General features: G+C 41.8%; 1 pseudogene across 1 annotated transcript; it reads left to right on the plus strand.

The window, feature by feature from the left end:
• The first annotated feature begins 7,917 nt into the window (after positions 1 to 7,917).
• On the plus strand, positions 7,918 to 8,533 carry LOC308431825 (large ribosomal subunit protein eL13-like; annotated as a pseudogene). The gene has a single exon. The product of its transcript is annotated as a large ribosomal subunit protein eL13-like (transcript).
• Positions 8,534 to 8,974: the final 441 nt, after the last annotated feature.

The following is an 8,974-nucleotide window of genomic DNA, read 5'->3' on the forward strand; positions in this document are numbered from 1 at the left end:
GATGGTCTTTTCAGTGTAGCAGTTTCCCAAAGCTGAAGAGCCTGTGTTTGATTTTTGGTACATGATCATGAATGAAGCGTCAAATTCTTTGTACTGTCCCTAGTTGAGACCTAGGATGGGCACAGACTGATTCTACCTTAGAGAAAACTGGCTTTCCCTGATTTCCAGGGATAAGATTTTGTCTTTGCGGAGCAATGAGGCACCTTCAGGTCAATCTAGTGTTGCCTGTTTAGAGGGGATAGTGCTAGGAGTGCTGAAAAAAAAATCACCCTGGTCCTAGTGTTCAAGTACAACAACTCTTTTTATTTCTATTTTATTTTTCACAATGATGGTCCAAGGGCATCTGTGTTTTTGCATAAGTTTGATTTTCATTGTACAGGTAGAATTTTTCACTAATAATCTTTTAAATATGAATAATTAAAATTTCACGTTAAGCTTGTGCAGCACCCAGAATATTAAAAATGTAGTAGAGTGCAAGGCGGGTGTCTTTTATTTGGAATGAAAAAGAACAGGACAGTGACTTTCCTGCTTCCCCCACAAATACTTCAAATGTTGGTCTGTTTCTATGTATGAATAAAGTCCCATTACCTGAAAATTCAAAATGCAGAATGATCCAAAACTGAGAATGTTTAGTGTTTTTATTACTTAATGCTTGAAATGTTTATTTTACTTTAAAGTTCACTTTATTTTTTTAGGTTGATTAGTTTTCAATCAGTAACCATTATTTTACATTTAATTTAGAATTATTTCTAATTTTTAAAGAATTTAATATAAAGTACTGTATTTATATTTTCACTTCCCCCTTCTAATTCCTCTGTGTACTCTATTCCTTCTCAAATTTATGACCTTCTTATTAGTGTGTGCATGCACATGAGCACACACACACACGAATATATTTATATAGCTTGCTAGGTCCTTTGGTGTTCCTTGTATGTGTATGTGTTTAGGGATGACCACTAGGATTCGATAACTTAGAGGAGGCTGTCCCTGACGAGGACAGATTCTTCCTCTCTCAGTAGCCATTAGTGGTCTGTAGCTCTTCACCTAGGGGTAAAGCCTTGTAAGATTCCCCCATTCATTTTGGCATGTCAGTTGGTACTGGTAAAATGCTCTCTGAGAGTTAGGTATAGAAGTTGGGTATTCTATGTTTCTATTGGGGCTGGGCACCACATGGCCAGTGGTTCTCTGAGTTTTGATCAGAGGCAGATTTCTATCTGTTGTAAAAAGAAGCCTCTTTAACCGTGGATACAAGAACAAGCATTTCGAATATGGTTAGAAATTACACTGCTTTAGAAAAGTGACAGTAGTCGTTGCTCTTCTAGGGTCCATGGCCTCTCCAATTATGAGGCATTGGCTTGGTTTACAGCAGCAGGCATGGCATCTCACTTATTGAGAGGGTCTTAAGTTCGAGTAGACAGTTGTTGGCTACCCTCCAAATATGATGGCCACTACTCCACTCTTGATATCTTGCTATCTTGCCATGCAGTTTCATAGGCTTTATGTTGGGGTGTGTTGTTGATTGGTTTTCTTTCTTGGCAGCTTTGAATACCATGAGACCTAGCTTTCAGGGGGCGACCTGGTCAGGTCCAGCTTGATTGGTCCAAGTCTTGTGTCTGAGGTGTGTAGTGTCTTCAGAAATTTGATAAATCCCATCAAAATGGTTATATAATATATTCCATCAAAGTGACAGATAATGTGTTACGTCTCTTATTATATTAATATTGCAAGCTGGCAATGCAATTATGAATTAATATCTATTCATTTGCTGTGTCTAAGTTATTCCCTTCTCATAGATTTCCCTGAGTGGAAATGTAAGATCAAAGGAAATAAACTTAAGTCTCATGATAATAGTGATGGATTCTTGACTGAATCCTATTGATTTACATAAACATACAGCATTGGTACTTTGAGTTTTGGTTATTTTAAATGCTCATGTGATTTCCACATAAAAATGGCTTCCTGTTAGATCTTCATGCTTGACCATACCTGGCTTCCCTCCAGTGAGCCATGTGCTCCCATACTTCATTCACTTAGCATGGAGTATTGTAAGTTATTGATCTGTCTTAGATACCGTATAATTACAAAGGTTTTCAACATGTCTTTATCTTTGTTTTTATTTCCTGAAATTTGGAAGAGCCTTTTGTGGCTGCATGATGTTCATTTGTTTGGCTGTTGCTTTGTGGGCAGGACAGTGTGGTCCAGATACCATTCCTGCTTTTTGTCATGATGACCCTGGCCACTCTGGGAGTTCAGTGGTGATGTTCTGAGATGACATTACCTTGATTTCTTGGGAGACAGCCACTCACTTCAGCTTTGGGTGTCTAGCGCCTTCTCCATATCAGAGACACTCGGAGATTGTGCCCTCTCTATGCTCTTACGGAGGTTCTACTTACTGGTCAAATCACACATCACCTTTTCTTCCAGTTCCCTGGTGTTCTTTTGTTGCTCCTTTGGATGAACAAGCACGAAACGCTGTGGTTGACTAAGAGACAGGATCTTAAGGGGAAAATTCAGAGGAATTTTATTCTCTTATGAAATCACCGTAGTATTATTGGAATGGAAAGGAGGAATCAAGTTGAAAGCAGAGAAAAGGGGGAAATGAGCTGCAGTTTTAGACTCTTAACCCTATGCTGTGTATATACAGTTAATGTGGGCATGTGTGTGTATGAGTATAATCGAGTGGACTTAGATTCCACCAAAATCATATCTTAAGGCAAGGAGTCGTATGTAGTTTACCTTTGTGAATGATATGGGGTAGTTGGAAGAGGAGAGTGGAGAGAATACGGCAGGAGAGGGAGAAAAGCCAAGCCCAAGGGTGTATTATTAAGTTGCTTCTGGCTGGGGTCAGCTGAGTCACAGGACAGCTATACATGTGTCCCAGTATATTTGCAGATGACAACATTGTACTCCAGTGTTAGAAGGTTGGACACCCTTGCGTGGGAAGGGTCAGAGTAAAATTTTGTCGATCAGGCACAGAAGTCAGGGACAGTTTATGGATTATGTAACTACATATGTCTTTTCCGTGTTTAATTTGGTTAATTTTGAAACCTGGCTGGATGAAGTAAGTGTTTACTCATTATCAATGTTTTACCTTCTGAATCTTCTTCCAGTGTGAGAGCCTGAATTTGCTTCTCCTACCCACTCCAGCATGGGCACTGAGAACACTGCATTTCTCAAAGCAGTTGGCTCATGTGCAGGACATGTCATAAAGCCAGAGCCTAGAGAGCCACCCAAGGCTTTTCAGGGGTTGCTGGAGGTGAGGAGGTGACAGGAGTGTTCTTTCTTTGTTTTGGAAGAACTGAGCTTTAGGCACAGTCAGGAGGACTTGAGAGCTAGAGAGAAGGAGGAGCAACGGAGGGAGGGAGGGAAGAAGGAGGGAGGGAGGGAGGGAGGGAGGGAGGGGGGAGCAAGGTGAGAAATAGGCCCATGATTCAAAGAGAAACCAGGTCTTGGTAGGATGCATTGTTTGAATTCCTGGCTTCAGCCATCCATGGAAAAGATTTCAACTACTTTAACCAATTAAACCCTGTTTCTCCAGAAGCCAGTTTGACTAGGGATTTCTGTCAGTAACAATTAAAAATAAATAAAAAATAAAACAACCCCCCAAAACTCCAATGTGTTGAGTTTATCACTATTTAACATCAATGTTTTAAACTTATTTCTGAATTTAAGTAATGTTTATTAATGTCTCCTGTGTGTCTGCTGCTGTGAAAAAGTTCAACTTCTAGTTTTATTGAGCAGAAAAGACTCTAAATGAAAATTAGGTCACTTTAACCTTTGAGAACACAGAACACATACCATTAAGCTGATATGATTTTCATCAATTACTGCCTTTATAGAAAACATAGGAGAAAAAAACTGATTCTCAAACTGATAAAATGGGGAGAAACATTGGTTAAGAAAATAGGTCAGGAGAGAGACGGGGATAAGATAGCTTCTGGTGGAACTCTAGGTTCACGGCAGTATTTGCAGAATCCGTACATTATGTATTTCTGTTCAAGTACTGTGCTGCAAGAATGCAACGTACTAAATAGCCACGCTTCCCATGAAGGTAATAAAAGGTTTTGCTTACAATCCTCTGTTTTCATTGAGTGGTTCTACTGATCTGAGCTGGTTTTAGAGAGCTTGCTTGCTAGCTGCTATCAACTTCAGTTTGGCGGAATGAGTTTGCCTGATGCCCTCAGACATCTGAGATGGTGACTGGGGTGAATAGGGATTACACTACATACCAATTCCTTGAGCAAACTCAGCCAAGGCATGCTTAGGCATGAAACGTAGGAACAAGGCAGGAAATGGAAATACAGAAGCCTGGTTCAAGCCCTTGTATGCATCACCTTTGCTGAGAGTTCATTGTCTGAAACTGATCACAGGACAGAGTTTAAGGACAGGAGAGAAATGCAGCAGTTATTTATAAGCCCTAAAATAAAGGACGAGAGGAAAATGAAGAATCCCCTGAACCAATTGCCTGTGCAGCTGACTTGTATATAATTTACTAAAATGACCATCAATGCAAATTGTTTGATTTGTTTGCATGTAGACCATCTAGTTCTCAAGTGTCTGGAAGAATAAAGCGTTTTCTTCAAATCAACACGATCAACATTTCTCCAAACAACGAGGACTTCTACAGATATAACTCAATATTTGGGTTTTTTTTTTTTTTTTTTAATTAAAAAGTAGGCTTTTCTTTTCACTCAGAATATCTCACTTTATTTTATGGAATTTATGTTACCTAAAATGGAATTATTAGGTATATGTGTGTGTGTGTGTGTGTGTGTGAGTGTGTGTGTGTGTGTGTGTGTGTGTGTGTGTGTGTGTGTGTGTATGTGTGTGTGTTTGTGTGTGTAAGGTCAGCTTTGGGCCTATATTACCTAATGGCTTTGTAAAAAAAAATTAATAATGTGTGCTCTACCTTCTTTACACATGATAGTGCAAAGTTTTTAAAGGAGTGATTTGCTTTGGGCATAAGTAGATCAGAGGATTATTACCAATTTTCTTTACATTAAAAAAATTCTAATATTACCTTTGGTTTTCTGGTGTTAGGATTTATGCAGTCTTTAGTTCTTATAATCCAAATCTCCAGTGTTTTTCATCTCTCTTCTTTACAAGGTTAAAACTCTGAAGGGTGGTTTTGGTTACAAAAATATAGGACCCTATAGCCAGTTACTGGCTGGGAGTTTGAAAGTAGACAGTCTATGTCCAAAACCAGTTTCTCCGGATCTCAATTGAATGGATTCAATCAATTGTTTTCTGCTTCAGTTTTTGCCTGTGTAAAACAAATGTTAAGGTCTGTTCAGCTGTTGTAGTGGTAGCTGAAGGAGGTCACACATGCAGGCTCTATTGCCTAGTGCTAACATGTGCTGGGTTATTAATTCTTACTCTGTTTTCTGAGCTTATCTTCTGTCCACCATCATCAACATTTTCAAATATCAGTGTCCTATAAAGGCATGATAGCAGCTCAGAAATCATTTATGCAAGATGTTTCTCAAACAGACATACACAGTCTGTTAGATAGTCTAGGGCAACTCCAATGTGTGTGTCATGGCAAGAGAAAGGGCCCAAAGGCAGAGAACCGTGTCCTGCTTCTGGGGCTGTTCCATGAGTCTGTTCCCTTCCTCTTGCAATCCAGCTGTTTGTGTACCCTCACCAACTTGTTTGCCTCACTAGGTCCATATTCCTTTGCAAAAGCCCCACTCTTCCTCTGGGTGGTTAGAAGGTCCACCCACTTTGACTATACAAGAGCCTTGATTGGGAAATTTTGAAAACTATCTTGTCTGGGTATTCTAAAACCAGGTTGTGATATACAAAATGGGCCTAGCAGACATTATATTAAGGAATAAATCGTTCACAGAAACATGACACATGTATACTTGAAAGGTAAAAATAAAATGCTAACTTCAGAAGACAATAATAGTGGTTACCAGAGGTGGAGAAAGAATGGTTAATGTGTATTTATATAGAAGAAATGGGTCCTAATGTCTAGTGTACTACAGGATAATTGTGGTTAAACATATCTAATCACATATTTCAAAATAGCTAGTACAGATGCTTTGGAATGCTCTGAACACAAGAGTGAGAGATGGTTGAGGTGATCCTGGTGCCAGTTATCCTAACCTGACCATTGAAGGGCGTATGCTCTGATTATATGACAGCTAAGAAGAGGTGTAGAAAGACTCAATACATTCAGATTTATCTCATTTGAGATGGGAATCGGGCACCAACATTTTTAAAAAGTTCCCCATGCATAATGTATACATCCAGGGTGGGTGCCACTGATGGACCAAAGCCAGTGTCTAGGCATTATCCTTATTTTTATCTTACCCTTCGGTGATCCCAGTTCTTGTCTCTTGCTTACTCCAGCTTACAAACACCCATTTTTGGAAGAGATTTGTCTTCTAAATAGGAAAGCAGCATTCTCCAGTAAATAAATAAGCTGATGATTTTATTACATTTATTTATTATGGTGAGAGCTGGCTGTGACACACCTGTCACTTATCTTTTGTAGACTGATTAGAAAATTTTCCTTAGTAAACCTCTAAATATTTTTCTAAAAATGGTGATCTCTCTTGTACCCAGACAATGTTTCATCCTCTTCCATGGGCTTCTAGGTTTTCTGGGAGAGTTGATACAATAGAGTGTAGGGTCTCTACTCTGGGTTGGAAAACACCCGTGGAGGCTTACTTGTAGATTTATGTCAAGGTGATACATGATTGGACAGTGGAGAGATAGGCAGAGAAAAAGAAGGAAAACAGAAGAGGAACAGAGATTGGGGGAGAAATCAAGATGGAGCCGGGGAAAGCAGACCTGGATCCTGGTGGCTGTAACTGGCAATAGGTAGACAAGGAATATTTTAAGGAATTCTATAGGTCTTTATCTCACACAGAAGGGCAGTTTGTACCTTTGTCTATTGGGTGTAAGCTTATTGTGTAGAGGGTTTGTGAACTGAGACTCTATTATATGAACCCGAGTGAAAAGGCTTTGAAGTGATGCTTGTGGCAGGAGACGGAGGACAGAAAATGCCGGCGCGGTAACCACCTCCCGGGACAGAAGCAGAGGGGCAGGCGGAGTGAACCACCTGGGAAGGGAATCGGGTGGAGGGTCGGCTTACAGACCGTGCAACAGACTTCATGCGCATAGCTCCATACTGGATCAGTGTCCGTGGAGTGAGACTGCGGGGGGGGGGGGGGTAAGAAGATAAGATTCATGTTTAAGCTTCATGTTTAATATTTACTGCAATACTTATTCATGTTACTAATTAGTTGTGCTTTTGGCCAAAGCTCTTAAGATTTGAATTTAGATGCAGTTAAGTTCTTCGTTTCCGTACTTGCCCTCTCCCGAATACTTCAACATGATTTATGGAGTAGAGATGTCAACGGGGTTTTCCCTGCAAAGTAGATGAGGGAACTGAGATGAAGTTAGTAGAAATTGGAGGACTAGTTCCATGAAGATCCTATAGGTCCTTCCTCTTCCTCCCTTCTCCTTCACCCCTAGGTCAGCAATGGTAGACCGTGGATTCCTTTCTACACATTCTGCGAGGCATGCTGAGAGCCTGTGGAAATCTGTCCTATGGGCATGCTATTCTTTCAGTATTCTGTAAGTGTAGTCAGAGGTGGGCTGAAGGAATTGTAGGTGTTCAGGAGGTGTTTGCATAATTTATTAACATTTCCTAGCTTTTTTTTTTTGTATTAAAATATGGTCATTGATTGATTTTTGGCCAAGGTCATATGGATGGAAGCAAAGCTCATTGTTCCCAGGCCAGGCCTTCAGACTCCCAGGTCCGTCCTTTGCTAGGCTCCTCCCCACCCCCCCCCCCTCTCTATGTATTTGAAGTTGGTGAGGAAAAGACAAAGAGTCCTTAAATCAGTCTTGAAAAAGTTATTGGCCTTTCCGCTTAGCCGTTCTCCTGCACAGGAGGCAGCCATGGCGCCCAGCCGTCATGGCATGATTCTGAAGCCCCACTTCCGCAAGGATTGGCAGCAGCGAGTGGACATCTGGTTCAACCAGCCGGCACGCAAGATCCGCAGATGCAAGGCCCGGCAGGCGAAAGCACAGCATTGCCCCTCGTCCCGCATCTGGTCCCATGCTGTCCCATCAGGCCCATGGTGAGGTGCCCTACAGTTAGATACCACACCAAGGTCCGGGCTGGCAGGGGCTTCAGCCTGGAGGAACTCAGGGTGGCTGGTGTCCACAAGAAAATGGCTCACACTATCGGCATCTCTGTGGACCCAAGGAGGCGAAACAAATCCACTGAATCACTCCAGGCCAACGTGCAGCGCCTGAAGGAGTACCGCTCCAAGTTCATCCTTTTCCCCAGGAAGCCTTCTGCTCCAAAGAAGGGAGACAGTTCCCCATCTAACAGGACCTGTGATGCCCATCCGGAATGTATATAAAAAGGAAAAGGCCAGAGTCATCACAGAAGAAGAGCTTTAAGGCTTTTGCCAGTCTTCGCATGGCCCGTGCCAATGCCCGGCTCTTTGGCATCCGAGCAAAAAGGGCGAAGGAAGCTGCAGAGCAAGACGTTGAAAAGAAAAAGTAATGCGCGGTTGGAGAGTTGTAATAAATTTTCCATAAAGGAAAAAAAAAAAAAAAAGCAAAAAAGCAAAAAGAAAAAGAGTTACTGGATCCAGCAAACCCATGTACCATGATTATACCAGCAAGAAAACATCCTCGAGATTTGCAGGCGAGCTAGTTTTATCACCCCGACTAACAGTGGAAGGACTGAGAGAGGACCGGGTGCTTCTGAAGTGGGGCACAATCGGGCAGCAGTGCTCCGCCTCTGAGATGGCCCTTACACTGCTGCTACCTCATCTGCTGCAAGCTCCTTCTCAGCTCTGTGTTCCTCCGCTGCAGGATTTACCTGAGAGGGTTCCACTCTAACAACTTCATTCTTCAGTGGCGGGGCTAGAACCAAGGACGCTGGTGAAGGGCTGTGCCACTGAGCTAAATTCATCCAGTCCCCCCCGCCCCCCTCATCCCC

The sequence above is a fragment of the Micromys minutus genome, assembly GCF_963924665.1.
Source record: "Micromys minutus genome assembly, chromosome: 17".
Lineage (NCBI taxonomy): Eukaryota > Metazoa > Chordata > Mammalia > Rodentia > Muridae > Micromys > Micromys minutus.